The sequence below is a fragment of the Amblyomma mixtum genome, chromosome 1 (assembly GCF_055824585.1).
Source record: "Amblyomma mixtum isolate Tamu chromosome 1, ASM5582458v1, whole genome shotgun sequence".
Lineage (NCBI taxonomy): Eukaryota > Metazoa > Arthropoda > Arachnida > Ixodida > Ixodidae > Amblyomma > Amblyomma mixtum.
In genome coordinates this window covers 129,655,165-129,671,892 of record NC_143012.1, presented here as the reverse complement: position 1 = coordinate 129,671,892, position 16,728 = coordinate 129,655,165, and the positions used below count along the sequence as shown (strand labels likewise).

General features: G+C 46.9%; 1 protein-coding gene across 9 annotated transcripts in view; it reads right to left on the bottom strand.

Annotated features, from left to right (window-relative positions):
• The window catches only part of LOC149367588 (uncharacterized), a 1,242,925-nt gene that overhangs the window by 816,525 nt on the left and 409,672 nt on the right, over positions 1–16,728 (bottom strand). The window lies entirely within an intron of this gene.

Genomic DNA, 16,728 nt, shown 5'->3' with positions numbered 1-16,728 from the left:
CCTTGCGGAAATTGGAGGGCGGGCCACACGGTTGATGAACCAATTGTATTAGGAGTTTAACATCATTGGGTGCTGCCGAATGTGAGCCGAGCCCATATGTCTTTTAAACCCAGGAAAGTGGTCTCGGAGCCCAGGAAAGGGGTCTGGGCTACGGTCAGATGTTATGCATCTTCGGCTAGGCCGGGTAGGGAGCTGACATTGATACCACCGCTGACCAAGCTTCTCTTCAAAATGATCTCAGTACTGTTGAGGACTGGTGTAGCGAGTGGCTTATACCATCGGCGTTGCACTCTTGCAACTCTTGAACTCTTGCTCTTTTGCTGCAGTTCCTCTACCAGCTCAGTGACATAAAAACTCAGGTATAGCACTTGCGAGTGATCTTTCTTGCAGTTTGCATGCTGCCAACACAATATTCTCAGCGAACTAAGATTCTTAAAACGGCCTCTTACATAATGGCCCCGAACAAGCGAAGTTGGGAAAGGGCTATTGGGGCTAGTTGCACATACTGATGGAATCCGCACGCTACGATAAGAACAACAACAATACAAGCGCCCAGCTGAAAACTGGCTTGTTCAGAAATATCAGGGATGATTTTATGCATTTCTTGTGCAAACTCAGATCAATGCACTGAAAAAATCTCGTAATGCCAATGGGGATGATTTTTCGCCTCGTGTTCAGCCGCTCTCGGTGCTTGCTATCGGGTAAATAGTGCGACTTTGTCAGAAGCAGCGTCGTAAATGTCGTATGACGCAGCGTCCTAGAGTATCGTTCATGAGCATTCATCAACGCACTGCCCCGACGACCCGTTGTCACACTTTGCAAAGACTAGCAGCTTTTTTTTTTTTGTGGCCACACGTGTTTGGAAAGAAAAATCATCGTGCGCCAACAAACTGCGCGCCTTCGAACTTACTGCCTTTCACTATGATCTGTTATTTTGTCCTCCAAGTGCTTGAACATAACGATAATCGGACTTCATGCCGATGTCGGCCAAGCCGATGGGATCTTTCAATTCTTGTTTCAAGAGACTAACTAAGGTGCTCCGCACAATGCTCGAACAGTTCTCTTCCGAGGTGGACCATGTTTCAGACTGGTCGTCAGGAGCACCAAATAAGAACAGATTGAGGAGCTGTTTTTTTTTTCTATGCGATTGCAAAGGGAACTAATTGTCTTTAATCGGTCTTTTATATTTTGAAGCACCCATTCCAGGCAGTTCTGTATAGACGCACCACGGTGGTGTCCTAGTGTTTGAGCAACCGCCTCGCATGCGGTAGGTGCGGGGTTCAATCCCCAGTGCCGCCGGGTACCCACAGGTGATACAAAGGATACAAGATTTCCCTGGCCTGGTGCTCGGTTTAATCAGGATGAAATGCTTGGGAAATGGGTCTTTCACCCAACTTTGCGCAAACGAAAATACCTTTTGCCACGGCGTTCTTTGGCCGCAGATGCCATTGCGCCATAAAATTCATCATCATCATCATCATCATCATCCAAACGTGTCAAGTGTGCGCTATCATATCTTCTTTATTAGTCAGCATCACGGAGGGAAAATTTGCACACTTATCTTCTCTAGCCTGTACAATTTCAAAGTCCTCTCTTATCCCCTCTCCTTTGTGTCTCTCGCTCTAGCAACGATTGTTATTTCCTGAAATCTGGGCGCAATTGGTGGCGAGGTTCCTAGGCTTTGTGATCTGGTTAAGGCTATTGCTGTGCTGTCCGTTCTGGTGTTTTGCGAACCTGCCAGAGTGGCCTATGCGGCTTAAGCCATATAGCAAGGGAATATTGCATATGAATTCCGGCTCAGCTGTAGTCAAGGGCTCAATGGTTAGAGCTATCGGCTACTAACCGGAGTTCACGGGTGCCAACCCGGCGGCAGCAGCCGCGTATCGATGGAGGCAAACACCAAAGGTGCCGGTGTCTTTTGCGATATCAGTGCATGCTGAAGATCTCCAATGGTTTAAAATTATTACGGAGACCTCCACTCGCCACCTCTTTCTCTCTTACTTCTTCAATCCCACCTCCCTCCCTTCCGTTACGGCGCTGTTCGGGTTTCCACAAGATGTGTGAAAATTGGTACGCCATTTCCTTTTTTTCAAAGAACCATTTTCAATCTTCAGTAACTCAATCACTATCCATAAATAGTGCATCGTGTTTTCCCACATATTTTTTGGGGATTTTCCTCTTTCGAGAGAGCAGAACTTTAGGGAGGTAGGGGGGGGGGGTGTAAACACCAAGAAACTTCATCGTCGTCATAATCATCATCACCTCCATCACTTGGGAACCCAGTACTATGTCTAGCTGGCTTTTACGCTGCTGCTTTTGCGGCTTTTTTCCTGCCACAGGCGCTGCTACTGCCTCCGGGTGCACACTTCCAACGTTCCTTTCAGGCTGCAGTCTGTGCGCATTATTTAACACAGTGTAACAAACTTCTGCTTACGGCGCTCCTTTCACTAACTGATGATAGGCTAAATGTCAGCTTAGCAAGCATCTTTCTGATTTTTTCATGTACTTCTAACAGCTGTTATTTTAATTTTCCTGCATCTCGATAGCTATCTATATATATATATATATATATATATATATATATATATATATATATATATATATATATATATATATATATATATATATATATATATATATATATATATATATATATATATTGCAATGGAGAAGGCAGAGCGCCAGCACCAACGACGACGAAGCGATTTGTGCGTCCTCCGATTCCGGCGGCCGCGCGCGTGGAGAGCTCGAGCTCGCTCTTGGTTCTGTTCTGGTGCCGCCGCTACTCGAACAACCTGTGCCATCGGAATTGTGCGGCTGCGGAGCTCCACGTTGGTAGTGTACTAGGCGAACCCGCACGCTCCACCAAATGAAGAGGGGTTTATTGGCAAGTTCGAAGGAACTTGGCAGCGAGACGATGGCACATGTTGTTCGAGTAGCGGCGGCACCAGAACAGAACCAAGAGCGAGCTCGAGCTCTCCACGTGCGCGGCCGCCGGAATCGGAGGACGCACAAATCGCTTCGTCGTCGTTGGTGCTGGCGCTCTGCCTTCTCCATTGCAATATATATATACCTATCTATTAATATCTATAAATATAAAAGCAACCAGTAGACTGGTCAGTTCTGAATCATTAAATTTCTCAAAGGGAAGACATAGCAGGAAATCATCGACATATCTAAACGCTTCAAGCAACTCAAACTGTGCCAACTGCGCCCCCCTCGTGAATCCCCATTACTTCTCCTGTGAACGTTATTGAAGTGCTGGTTAAAGGTGTTTTTGTTTGTGTGCTCATTGATAACGGTGCCACCGGGTCCGTCATTAGTCGCAACTTGTAGCGCAAACTAAAAAAAGTTACGGCGCCACTTTCTCAAATTTCACTTTGAACCTCCAGCGGTTACGGCATTAGACTTCTCGCAGCGTGCACCACCCGCCTCATCATCCAAGGCTTCTCCTACACCACTGAGCGTATCGTCCTCACTCGCTCCTCTCACGACATCATCCTCGGAGGAAAGAGCAGAAGACAGATAAAGCGCTCTGTCTGTCTTCTGTCTATCTGTGCTCTTTCCTGTGTATGTTTGTTCGTGTACGGAACGCCATCCTAAGAAAGCTATGCACAAACTCGCCCAGCAAGAAGTTCTTCTACATTTCAGTATTTCACGCTCCAACTCTGACAAATCGGGGAAGGACATTCTTCAGCGTTCCACAACTTCTTTCTTGCTGCTGTTTGTTGACACGAGTCGAGCGCCCACGTGCTTGTAACCATAGAAACGACGCCGTCGGCGTGAGCGAAAACGTGTTACAGCCACCAGGAAACCATGAGAAGCTATCTTCCGAGACGTTGTGGTGTCGTGCTCGTGTACGCTGTTTCGATTGGTCCCGCCGTGTGCTGTCATTGGGTGAGTGAAACGGTAAAGCGAAGACCGGGAAATTTGAGTTGAGGGCAATTTTTTGTTTGCTTGTATTTTGAAAATTCACTCCTTAATAACTCTCAGTCTAGTGCACCGATTACAGTAATGCTGTTTGATTCGGTATTTGCGTGTCATGAAGAAATCATCTAAAGCACATGAAAAAAGCGTTGCTGGGCCCCTTTAATGGCCTGACCCGCATGACATCAATGCCCTCCATTCTCCCATTGAAGCCCCCACCGCGGTGGCTCAGTGGTTACGGCGCTCGGCTGCTGGCCCGAAAGATGCGGGTTCGATCCCGGCCGCGGAGGCTGAATTTCGATGGAGACGAAATTCTAGAGGCCCGTGTACTGTGCGATGTCAGTGCACGTTGAAGAACCCCAGGTGGTAGAAATTTCAGGAGCCCTTCACTACAGCGTCCGTCATAGCCTGAGTCGCTTTGGGACCTTAAACCCCAATAAACAAAACGAAACCTCCCATTGAAGTTCCTGCCCGACCGCAGCCGATGTGTTTTCCCGTTGCGTCGATGCCGCTCCACCATCTCCGAGATGGTCAACTTGTTTCAGCTGTTCTGCGCATCATTAGACTCTCACCAAGCAACTTTGGGTTATGCAACGCCGGTTCACCACCGTATTGACACTTGAACCTATGGTCCCTTGCGCCAGAGCCCCTGCCGCGCGTCCTCCGCCTAACGTCGCATCATTAAACAACAAGTTAGCGACATGCCACACCGCTGAATGACACAGCCCTCACGCAGCCCTTGCGCTTCTCCGGTCGTGCTCGTCAAGAAAAAGGACATCTCTATTAGATACTGTGTAGACTGCCGCCGGCTAAGCAAAATTGCTCGGAAGGATGTCTATCCCTGCCTCGTATATGGTGCGCTTGACTGCCAGCAGGGAGCAGAGTACTTCTCTTTTTCGGACCCGCGGCCTGGGTACTGGCAGCTGCTGGTGCCCGTTTTCTGAGCAGCTGAGCAGCTTTCATCACGCCTGACGGGCTGTATGAATTGAATGTGATGCCATTCGGTCTCTACAACGAGCCTGCCACTTTTGAGCGCGCGATGATGAATATCCTCCGCGGGCCGAGATGCCTCTGCTACCTGGACGAAGCTGTCAGCTTCTCGCAGGACTTTCCAGCTCATCTTATACACCTTGTGCGGATACACATGAATCACCTGCCCCATTGTAACGGCCGCGCGTAATTATCACGAGATGTTATGCGTGCGCCGTTCGGGAGGTTTGCGATGGTGGGCACTCCCCCACTCCCTTTCTCGCCCCGCCGCGACGCCGCTGCGTGGACTTTCCCTCTTTCCCCTTCCACAAGGGAGAGACCTCCTCTCCACAGCCCGGGAGAAGGCGCGTTTCTTCCGAGGCTCGCTTGTCTTCTGGCGGGAGCCGTGCACACGCACTGATCAGAGATCTGCCACGGAGACCGCTGCCCTTATCGCCCGGCCACCGCGTGTGACTTGACCTCCGCGGGCCGTAAGCGAGGAACCACGCGAGGTGAGCGGAACCTTCTTCCCCCACGTTTTTGGGTGCGTTCTTTCCTTTGTGTTTTTCACCTCCGTACGCGAGCGGAACACTCTCCCTGGTTACGGCGGTTGTATTGTTGCTGCTGCACTGTATTTCTCGGGAGCAATAAACGCTCCTCCGAGTAGCATACTCGTGTTTGTCCCCTCTGGCCCGAACCCGCCGTGGTTGCGACTCTCCGCACCGCGGGTTGGGGGTCACAGTTCTGACTGCTAGGGCTGGCACGCTGGTGCTAGAGAGCGACAACTGCTTCTAGCCCTTTGAGAGTTATCACAAGAATAACCCCCATAACCTCGACGGCTTTCTTCGATGTCTCAGCAAAGCTGGCAATTTGAAGAAATGTCGCTTTGACGCCCGACAGCTGACTATCTCAGGATACGTCGTGTGCAAGGATGGTGTACTGCCGGAACCTGCCAAGATCTTCGCAGCCCGATTTCCACATCCCTGAAAGAGCTCGGAAGCTTTACTGCAATATTGTACTTCCACCGATTCGTCAGTAATTTTGCTGGAGCTGTCGCCCCCTAGACACGACTTCTCGTCGGCAGCCATTACTTGTCGGTCGGGTCTACTGCTGCGGTAAAGTGAAGCTTTGGCAACGCTACGTCATCTTCTCCGCTACAATCTTGCGCCATTTCGACCCTTGCGCCCCTACAGCTTATTCAGCTTACGCAAGCCGTGCACTCACAAAAGCGGAGGCAAATTATTCATTCACTGAAAAAGAATGTTTGGCGATTATTTGGCCGACCACAAAATGTCGCCCTTATTTATATAGGCGCCCGTTTCATGTCATCACAGATCATCCCGCCCTTTGTTGGCTGTCTTCTCTCAAGAATCCGTCCGGCCGCCTCGCTTGTTGGGCTCTCCATGCAAAAGATTACGACATTCGCGTGATTTAACTCTACGGTTGTAAACATAGATGCCGACGCCATCTGATGCTCCCCTGTGCTCTCTGATCCTGACTTACCATCTGCTTCCGACCTCACACTTGACGCCATACATATCGCTTCTGAGCAGCACAAGGATCCTTGGTTTGATTCTGTGCGGGATATCATAGCCAACCGCTCAGCGCGCCTCCCTTCTAGAGCGCTGCGTCGTGCAGCCCATCACTTTGCCGTGCGTGGCCATCTGGTGCGCCGTCGGAACTACCTATCAGATAGTCTCAAATGGCTGCTCGTTATTCCGCGACATCCCCGCTCCGCCATATGCGCCTTTTATTACGACGACCCGCAATGCGCCCATGCCGGTCTGCTGAAAACTTTCACTCGTCTGCATCTTTGGTACTCCTGGAGAGGTATCTGTCACTTTGAAAAAAAAAAAAAAACTTGTAACGGTGCAAGAAACGAGGGCACGGAAGGCACACAAAAGACAGGAATGACGGCTTCCGTGTCCTCGGTTTTTGCGCCATTACAAGTTTCTTCTTTCAACATGAATCAACTCGCCCAAACTAGAGTTTTACTTATCTATCACTTTGTCCGCCACTACGTCGGCTCTTGCCTGGAATGTCAGCATCGCAAGAATCAGCCACCGCCGCACCCACCGCACCCACCTCTGCAGCCTTTACCTTGTCCAGCCCGGCCATTTGACCGTGTTGTGATCGACTTTTAGGCCCTCTTCCCAGTACTTCCGCAGGCCACCGCTCGATCATTGTTGCCACTGATCGTCTGAGGCGCTATGCGGAAACTGCTCAGTTATGAGCTGCGAAAGCCTCTGATGTCGCCCGTTTGAAACTTCAGAACACCGTTCTTCGTCACCGTGCGCCTCAGGACTTGCTCAGCGATCGCAGTCGCGTCTTCTTGTCTGGCTTGGTGGGCTTGGTGGCTTTACCAAGAAGCAGGCCATTAATCCGCTCCTGTTCATGATGCAGGTGCTCGCAGCAGTCGTTACACACGCGCTGCTTCCCGCCCTGGTTTCGGCTGGGGTGGAATGCGCGCCGTCAGACCTGCCTGGATACCCCTACAGTGATACGCATGCCCGTTGCCTCAACGCCATCAGCGCTTCAAACCTGCCAGCATCATCGCTGGAACCCTGGACACTTCCGCAACCTTGGACACACCCATAGTCATCGACGGCACCTGGCACACCGTGTATAAAAGAGCGGCAATCATCGGCCGCGCTCTGTGGTTTTGGTGGCTTTACCATAAAGCAGACCACTAATCCGCTTCTGTTCATGATGCAGGTCAGTAACCCATACGCCTTATTTGGAAAGAAAACTAGTAATTACTGCCTGGTGCAGCTTCCGAGCCCACAGTGTTGTGTCGGTGTTGCTATTGAATGTTTACAAACGATTCGCATCTTGCTACTATTGTCCGGGGACATAGAAACAAACCCGGGACCTGCCAGTGCAGAGGCAGTGCTTGCTGAATTGAAGAAGTTGTCCTCAGGTCATGCTACAATAATTAGTGACGTCCAAGACATCAAAAACAAATTAACAAGTACAGAGAAAACCATTACATATCTAATTCAGAGGATTGCCGATTCAGAGAGCCACTACCAGAACCTGGCTACTTTGAAAACAGATGTCGAATGTGTGCAATGCAACACGGAAAAGACTACTCAACTGGTGCGGGATCTGGAAGCCCGATTTGATGACGCCGAAAACCGCTCACGAAGATGCAGTTTGATTTTTTACGGCCTTTCCTATCCTACACCATCCGAGTCATTTGCCGATTCCGAAAAAGCCATAATTCGCCACTGCTCCGATCAGCTCGATTTGACGTTAGATAGTAAAGATATCGAACGTGCACACCGTCTTGGGCGTCACAACTCAGAACGCCAGCGTCCCATAATTGTAAAGTTTGCGTCTTTTAAGACAAAGCAAATGATCCTCTCAAATGGCCCCAAACTAAAAGATACTGATTTCAGCATTGGTGAGGATTTCTCCCGCTGAGTTCAAAATATAAGAAAGCAACTTGTCGCGTTTGCCAAATCAAAGACAACTAAATTTTCTTTGCGGTACAAAACCCTCCATATAGGCCCAAAACGCTATTTTTTTGATGATACTGAGCAAACAGTAAAAGAAATCTTCTAGCCACCACGGCGACGCAAGTCGGCACTACACCGTTCCCAAACATGTCATCGTCCTAATCTTACGTTTTCGGCAATCTTTACTAATATACGCAGTTTCATCCCGAAGCGAGAGCTCGTGTCAAACCTGGTGTTATAATCTGATAGCAACTTGCTTATATTAACAGAAACGTGGCTAACAAATGACATTAGTGATGGCGAGGTGCTTGCTGATCTGCCAAACTTTTCTGTCTTTCGTTCAGATCGTAAAAACGCACGTGGTGGTGGTGTTCTGATTGCGGCAAGCAACCACTTATCATGCACTGCTCTAAACATTTCATCCGACCTTGAATTAATTTGGCTTATCTGTCGATCCGCACCACATTCTGTGCTGCTTGGTGTCTGCTCAGTAGCGTGGCTTTTTGGGCTTGTTGGTACATAGTTTCAATATACTGTAGCGCAGCAAAAGACGAGGACACAAGAGACGAGAAACGAACAGCACGAGCGCTGCTACAGGCCGCCACACAACACTCCCCATTTTTGCCGCTAGCTGAACGCAACCTTGTCTAAATTAACCTCGCAGTATCCCAACGCTCACATTCTCCTCTTCGGGGATTTTAATTACCCGACTATTAACTGGCATAACCGGGTGCACTACATAGGTAATGGAGCGGATAGAAGAGAATTTCTTGATATCTGTTCAAGTTTTAATCTTGCCCAACTTGTACTAGAACCGACGCGTGTACTAATGGACACTGCAAATATTTTAGATTTAGTATTAACAAGCCATCCTGAACGTTTCTCCTCCATGACTTACTTGCGGGAAATTAGTGACCATAAAGTCATCCACACAGTGTTTAATTTCAAACCAATTCCTCGCCACAGTCCGGGAAAGACAATCCGGCTGTACGATAAAGGCAACTATCAAGCAATAAATAGCGAGCTGCACGCCTTCTTTCCATCTTTTAACGCAACTTTTCAAAGCAGATCTATCCAGGAAAACTGGTCGATATTTAAACAAAAGCTTAACTCTCTGGCGGATAAATACATCCCGAAGACTACATTTCCTGACACTCGAAACCATCCTTGGTTCACGAAGTCACTGAAAAAACTCGAAAATAAAAAGAAACGTCTATTCCGCGCAGCTAAAGCCAATCACAGCACCTGCTCATGGGACAAATATTATGCCGCCGAGAGCTCGTATTTATCAGCTGTCAAAAACGCTAAGCAACACTTTTATCACGACGACTTGTCGAGAATCCTAAAAAGTAAGACAAAAAAGTTCTGGCAAATTATAAACCCTAGTAATAAGCATTCAGTTACCCTGAATAAAGATTCAGGAGAGCCATTAAGCGATACTGAATGTGCTAATATCTTTTCAGTTGCTTTTTCCTCTGTCTTCACAAGGGAGCCTGATGCGCCCTTGCCTATTCTGCCTACAACCATTCCGCACACCATGCCTGTAACCAATGTTTCTGCTGATGGAATAATGTTAAACTTTCATCTGCAGCAGGCATTGACGAAATAAATTCTAAACTTTTAAAGAACACAAAGTGCATCCCTGCCGAATAGTTATTGTTACTGTTTGCTCAATCACTCTCCACAGGCACCATACCTGATGATTGGAAGAAGGGAAAGGTCGTTCCAGTCTACAAATCCGGTAACAAAAATTCACCATTAAATTATCGTCCTATCTCGCTCACAAGTGTACCGCGTAAAATCATGGAGCATGTCATCTACTCTGAAATCATGCAGCTCCTGGATGGTAACAAATTCTTTCATCCTGCACAACATGAATTTCGCAAAAACTATTCCTGTAACACACAATTAGCACTTTCTTTACGATCTGCATGCGAACCTCGACTTGAATATCCAGACTGACGCAATTTTTTTAGACTTTGCTAAAGCATTCAACAAAGTTTCCCATCGACGTTTGATGCTAAAACTTTCGGAGCTGAACTTGCATCCTAACATCTTAAAATGGATTGAAGCATTTCTAACGTGTCGCTTTGAGTCAGTTGCTGTTAACAACTAGCCATCTCCTTCTGCCCCCGTAACCTCAGGCGTACCTCAGGGCTCGGTCCTAGGTCCTCTTTTCTTCTTAATATACATAAATGACTTGCCAGAACATCTATCATGCAATATCCGTTTATTTGCCGACGACTGCGTTATCTACCAATCAATAACTAACACTTCCAACCAAAGAGCCCTTCAGGATGATCTTAACCGCATTAAAAAATGGTGCGATGATTGGCTAATGACACTTAACCCTAACAAATGCAAGCTTATTTCGTTTCACCGCAGACTTAATCCGTTGTCCTTTTCCTATAGAATTTCTAACAATTCAATAGAGCACATTCATTCATATAAATACTTAGGTATCACTGTGTGTCATGATTTAACTTGGCGGGAACATGTTACTATTGTTATTTCATCTGCAAACAGAACCCTTGGATATCTGAAGCGCCATTTACGCCACGCAAAAAAAGACGTCAAATTACTCGCTTACAAATCATTGGTAAGACCAAAACTAGAATACGCATCCCCCATTTATAGCCCCCATCAAGCATATCTAATCGATGCACTTGAAGCCGTGCAAAATCGCGCCGCCCGTTTCATTCACTCTCAATATTCATACGAAGTCAGTGTGTCATCCCTGAAATCACTGTCCAACTTAGAAGTCTTTCTTACCGTCGTCGCGTCGCAACCTTATCTCTTTTTCATAAATTTTATTACAGCTCACTCGGCCATGAACCATACATCTGCGCACCTCCGCCGCGCATATCACATCGCACTCGTCCACGTGCCCGTACCGTAACCTTTTCCACCTTCTTCTTTCCACGAGCCGCGTCAGACTGGAACGGCCTCTCCCACTCCGCTGCTGCTATCACCTGCCCATCACTCTTCAACGCCAACATTGAACTTCATATGTCATCATGAAAAAATGTTACAATTTTTGATTACCCCACCCCTTATGTAATACCCCGAAAGGGGCCTTTAAGGTAAATAAATGAAATGAAATGAAAAAAAAGCCTTTCCTCAGGTATGTTATATCGTTCACCTCACAACGTCTTCGTGCAATCCGCTTACGAACGGCATGACAGGGTTCTTTAACCGCACCCTCGGCGACATGATAGCGAAGTATATTTCTTCCAGTGGCTGAAACTGGGGCCATGTTCTAGCCTTCGTTACCTACGATTACCACTCTGCAACGGAAGCAAATGCTCGTTTTTCTCCGTATTTTCTTGTCTACGGCCGCGAGCCGTTCTAAATCATAGACACCATATCTCTTACCGCCTAGATTCCTCCGGACTTACAACTCTCGCTTAAGTCATTGTGCATGTCGAAGAATGCGTCAGCTCGCCCGTTGCCTCACATAAAACTGCCAGGACCGCCAAAAAAGCACTAGCTCCGCTTATACCTCTCTGCCGCCCTCTTATCGTCCTCAATTTTTTTTGGCTTTGGGTGCGTACTTCCAGCCCGGGCCAGCCTACAAAGCTGCTCCAAAAATACCAGGGCACCTATCGCGTTCCTCACCAAATATCTCTAGTCTATTATCTCGTCGAGCGCTTAACGCCTTGGCCTGATCGTCGTCACCGCCGTGAAACTGTTCATTTTGAGCGCCTCAAGTCCTACCATGACCCAGCTAACGTCTCGTGCCCTTAGGCCAGCAGGATGGCGCCTTTTCACCCTGGAACGCGACACGGTTATTCATTCCAATTAAAAAGTACACGGAATTCGATATGGAATTGCAGCGCCTTGGATAACTGTGACGGAAGGCAAAGCGTAGGTACTGACGCACAGAGTCGAGCCTGGACCTTAGAGATGCGAGGCGCATGCCAAAGGGAATTCAGCGCAGAATTTAAGCCCTCCAGACACAACGTTGGAGGACATTCTGTGAATCTTGATTCTGTGAAGGCTTGATCCAGAGAAACCATTGTCACGCATCTGGAATGTAGTTAGTTCATGGACTTCGAACATCCCCACACCAGCTGCACCCTTTCAAGTCTCTTGCACTCTTCCAACGATGTGGCGAGGTCGAGGTAGCTGAGGATTTCTGCGCTAGGGTAGCAGGACCATCGGCAATGCTGCATTGCAGCGGTGTTCCCGCTTCTCGGGATTCTCGGATGGACCTTCCCTTCACCGTGGAGGAACTTGACGCAACGCTGGCTGGTTGCAGACTGTCCTTATCGCCGGGACCCGACGATGTGCCATACACTGCACTTGTAAACCTTGAACAAGAAGCTAGGCCTGCCCTTTTGGAGTATTACAAGAAATCATGGAATGAGGGCACAGTTCCAGACGAGTGGAAGTCAGTTCCGCTCCTGAAACCACGAAAATCGCTTCTTGACCTGACATCATACCGTCCAATTGCGCTGGCTGTAGTTGCGTTTGCAAAGTACTGGAAGGGATGGTACTTACACGTATTGAGTGGTACCTGGAGCGCTATCGCATATATCCGGATATAATGTACGGATTTCGACGTGGACGCTCTTCAATTCACAACGTGGTCGACCTAGTGTCATCGGTCCAGAGCCAAAAACATTTGAAGCGCTTGACCACGGCATTCTGTGTATCTGTGTATCTCATTGTTTGCTATTTCAATTGTTTTGTTTTGTCCTATAGACATTTTAGCTATGCGTTGTTGTTTCCTTCATTTTCCATTGCATCTGTGTTAATTATGTGTATAACTCATTGATCGTTACATATAATTCATGTAGTACTTATGCAATGTTGTTACTTCTCTTGTTTTGCTTTGTGTACTTTGCTGTGTAATTTGCCACCCCCCTGAGCAATTTAACGGACGACGGGGCCACGTCAGGCAAAAAATGAATTGCCTTTTGTCCCGTCACCTCTGACAAATCGATGTCAAAAATAAACTTCACTTCACTTCACTTCACTTCATTGTTCCTGGATATAAAGGGCGCATACGACAATGTAACTCACCAGGATATTTTGGACGCTCTCGAAGGTGCCGAGCTTGATGGTCGCGTATTCTGCTGAATACGTAGTTATTTATCCAACAGATTTCTCTTTGTGCGGACAGAAGATGGCCCCACATCTCATTTCACTTCCCGTGGAGTCCCGCAGGGTGGAGTGCTCAGCCCAACGCTGTTCAACCTTACACTTGTCGGGCTTGTCGATATGCTACCACAGTCAGCGCAACTCTCAATCTATACGGATGAAATCTGTATCTGGGCGTCAGCAGTTACGCGCCCACAAGTTCGGGCGAGACTTCAAAAGGCGTCGACCTTCACCAGCAAGGCCTACAGATTTCAACCGAAAAGTGCTTGCTTGTTGCCTTTACTAGCAAGAGCATGTCTCCTTATACCTTATGACTAAACGGCACAGCAATACCCTATGTAAAGAGCCATCGGTTTCTGGGAGTAACCATCGACCGAAATCTATAATGGACCCCTCATATCTCATACATGAAAAAGAGACTGGCAGCGATTTCTCACTAATGGCTGCGTTTGGGCGAGTTGGTTAGACATGTTAAACCTGGAAAGCGCAAAAAACAACGGACAACAGAAAGAGACAGACACACGAGCGCTTACTTCCAACTGAATTTTATTTTCATGCGAGAGCAGAATATATGTACACTTCAGATCACCTGCGCATGCGAAGAAAACTCAAACAAGATAAAATATTATCTGGCTGCACATGCAAAAGAAGAAAGATATGCAATCTCTTTCTCAGACAGCAAAATCGACGCACCACTTACACATTCATCGCCAGATCGTGCTATCTCACTTGCCTCAACAATTTCACGCGTTGTTTTACACTTACTTTTATACAGAACTTTACATTGATGAAAGAGAGGACGACAATTCCTGCTTTTGCACTTGAGGCAATGAATGCTCAAATGCCCACCTTTTCTGTTTTCGACAACGTAATTGTGTTCACCTAATCTCTCATTCAAGCATCTACCAGTTTGGCCTATGTAATATTTACCGCAAGTCAAAGGCAACTTGTACACAACCCCTTCTGTGCATTTTACAAATGGTTTTTGGTGCTTGATCATGCAACCTGACTTCAGCCTGTTTTTTGACGTGCTCTGTTTGCTTAGCGCACTCAGCTTACTTGGGGCAGAGAACAACACATTTACATTCACTCGGTTACCAATTTTTCTTAGGTTGTGTGACAACCTGTGCTTGTAGGGTATGACTGCAAACTTTCTTTTATCTTTTGTCTTATCCGGCTCTTGCTGTGAGTTAGCATTCCTTTTGTTTGTTTTTACAAGTCCTTCTGCAACAGACACCAGCATGTGCAATGGGTAGCCAGCATCTTGCAACTTTCTTGACTGTAAAAAGATGCTTTCTTCAACAGAATGTGGGCATGACTTTTTCAAACAGTTTATGAAACCTAAACGAGCTATGTTACGTTTAATGAGTTTAGAATGCGCGGAGCTAAAAGGTAAAGGCAATTTTCCATCTCTGGGATGATAAGTCCAGCAAGTATGATCTGCAAAAAATGTTAATATGATGTCAAGGAAGCGTATGCTATTGTTAACAGGGAGCTCATGTGTGACAACAAGTGGAGATAAACAATTCGAAAAACAATCTAAAACACTTCCAACGGCCTCATCGAGGGTGATTACAGTTGTGTCTAACAAAATTAAAAAGTCGTCAACGTAACGAAATACATTTACCACCCCTACGTCTTTCAGGCAGGCAAAGAGCCTTCTGTCACATTCGGATAAAAACATGTCGCTTAAAATGGAAGCCACACTGGACCCTATACAAATACCTTGCTTCTGTAAAAACAGGTCATCGCCCCACCTAACAAAAGTAGAATCAAGATATGTACCTAAAAGTTCTAGAAAAGCGCCAACACTCACACCCACTGAATTCTGAAAATCAATTACACCAGAATTCTCGATACATCTTTCAACGCACTGCAGCAAACCATTTTGGGGCAAAGAGTAGTAGAGGTCCTTTATATCTACCGAGAAAGCACTGAGACTTCTTCTTTCACTTTGCTTAAGAAAAGAAGTCACGCAATCGGAATTTTTTATTAAGAAGGGGTCGTCAACAACTAGCTTTTTTAGGCTCCTTTGCAGGAAGTCTGAGACTGATTTTTGCCACGTTCCCGCTTCTGAAACGATTATTCTTAAAGGACAATCCAATTTATGGGTTTTAGCAGAAAAAAAACATGTCAAGACTTAGGCCTCTGGAATTTTCGATGGACTGAGCTAAACGGGTAAGATTGTGCGAAGTACACAACTTTTTTGCCTTCAGCCTAATTTTTGAAAGCTTAATGCCTTGCTGCTTGTGAAATACATTCTCAATCGCTTTGTCAACTTTTTCACCAAAAAGGCATCTTGGCATCACAGCAAAACCGCCTTCCTTATCAGATGGAAGAACACATAAGTTGTCTTCCTTGAGCACTTTCAAAACATTTGAAAGGGACACCATTGGCCTTGTCTTCGAACACTTCTTTAAAACGTCGATGCCCTGCGACACACAGCTCCCTTGCTCACTTGTTGGGGCATGCTTCGAAACCGAACGGACCATGGCCAAAAGTTCTGGTTTAGATTTCTTTTGTTCCACGGCGAACTTTGGTCCCAACTGAAGCGTACGGCGCACATCTTCGGGAAGCGTTACCTCCCCAAACGTATGGACATGGTTGTGCAACCTAGAATTCCGTTTTGGGACCAGGACCAGTGGTGCGTCGATTTTGCTGTCTGAGAAAGAGATTGCATATCTTTCTTCTTTTGCATGTGCAGCCAGATAATATTTTATCTTGTTTGAGTTTTCTTCGCATGCGCAGGTGATCTGAAGTGTACATATATTCTGCTCTCGCATGAAAATAAAATTCAGTTGGAAGTAAGCGCTCGTGTGTCTGTCTCTTTCTGTTGTCCGTTGTTTTTTGCGCTTTCCAGGTTTAACATGTCTAACCAACTCGCCCAAACGCAGTCATTATTGAACTATATTTCTTGTACAATGGGCTCTTTTTCATGTGTGAATGTGGATCCGTGTTTTCTGGTTTCCCTCACCGCAAACGCCATCTGCCAAGCTCGTGCTCTTTCATTTTGTATTCGATGCAACGTGGTGCCCCCGGCTGTCTTATCCTTGTTTGGATCACTTCAACCATCGGCTAGTCATGGAAAAAGGATTTTGAAGATACTTCGCGCGGAATGGAGAAGACAAGCAAGGCTGTACAAGGACTGTCTGCAAGCAAGGCTTTCCTCAGGTGAGAGCCCGCCGAGTGAAAAGAAAAAATGGCAGCAGTTCGCACGAGTTCTTCACCAGTCCGCCGAGTTCTTATGGAGTACTGTCCTGCCTGG